Here is an 819-nt window from a genome sequence, read left to right as displayed (position 1 = left end):
TAATTTCGTAAGGATTCTATAAGGATATTCTTCATAAGGGACACAGACTGTTGAGTGGGGAAATAACTGTATTATAATTTTTTTCTTCTAGCTGTGCGAGATGTGTATGCTCTGAACGCCACAGATGAGCATCCTCTGCCTGCCACCCCGTCTGCCCTGCAGAGCAGCAGTCTTCCCCAGCACCGAGTGGGTCAGCTCAGTGATATTTATTCACGTGTTTCTTTGCAAGTGTCCCTGTGCCACTGTGTGTGTATGTGGGTATGTAAAATAAACAGGCCAAAATATATAAAATGAACGGGAACAGTTTAAAGAATAATGAAACAACTTTGAATATGCTTCTTAGTTTAAGAAATAGAGATTTAGNCAAAAATAATTTCTGCCGCAAAATATATGTATATCTATGGTAAGTAATAGAAATAGAGATTATAAACAGCCTCAGATCAGTTCAGGTTTTGCTGCCAAAGAGTTTGTTGCATACTTTTGAAAAAACATTCAGTTTTCAGAGCATTTTTGACTTTTGGAATTGAGAGTGAGGGGCTGTGGATGTGAAAATACAGGTAACACTTGGGAAGCCAGGCTCTTCTTGTTTTCACAAACCAATGAGGGTAGGTACCATACTGATCCCATTTTGCAGGCAAGGAGACGAGGGCACAGAGAAGGTAAGTGACTTGCCGAAGTCACACAGCTCATCACTTGTGGCTCTATAGTCCACATTCTCATCAGGCTGCAGAGTTGTGAATCGCACGTGAGTAAGTGTGAAGGGTCGAGGACTTTCTCCCACACCTCACAAGCTGGCATCTGCCTGCGTGTAGTCTGTGT

At 42.1% G+C, this 819-nt stretch overlaps 1 protein-coding gene across 1 annotated transcript in view; it reads left to right on the top strand.

Annotated features, from left to right (window-relative positions):
- Positions 1–6: 6 nt before the first annotated feature.
- PGBD2 (piggyBac transposable element derived 2) overlaps positions 7–819 on the top strand; it is a 28,356-nt gene continuing 27,543 nt past the window's right edge. Inside the window, exon 1 of the mRNA XM_008590813.1 lies at positions 7–190. The gene's annotated coding sequence lies outside the window, so the exon portion shown is untranslated. The remainder of the gene's footprint in view (positions 191–819) is intronic.

This window comes from Galeopterus variegatus, unplaced genomic scaffold (genome assembly GCF_000696425.1).
Source record: "Galeopterus variegatus unplaced genomic scaffold, G_variegatus-3.0.2 Scaffold6384, whole genome shotgun sequence".
Classification (NCBI taxonomy): Eukaryota; Metazoa; Chordata; class Mammalia; order Dermoptera; family Cynocephalidae; genus Galeopterus; species Galeopterus variegatus.
This window is presented reverse-complemented; position numbering and strand designations above follow the sequence as displayed.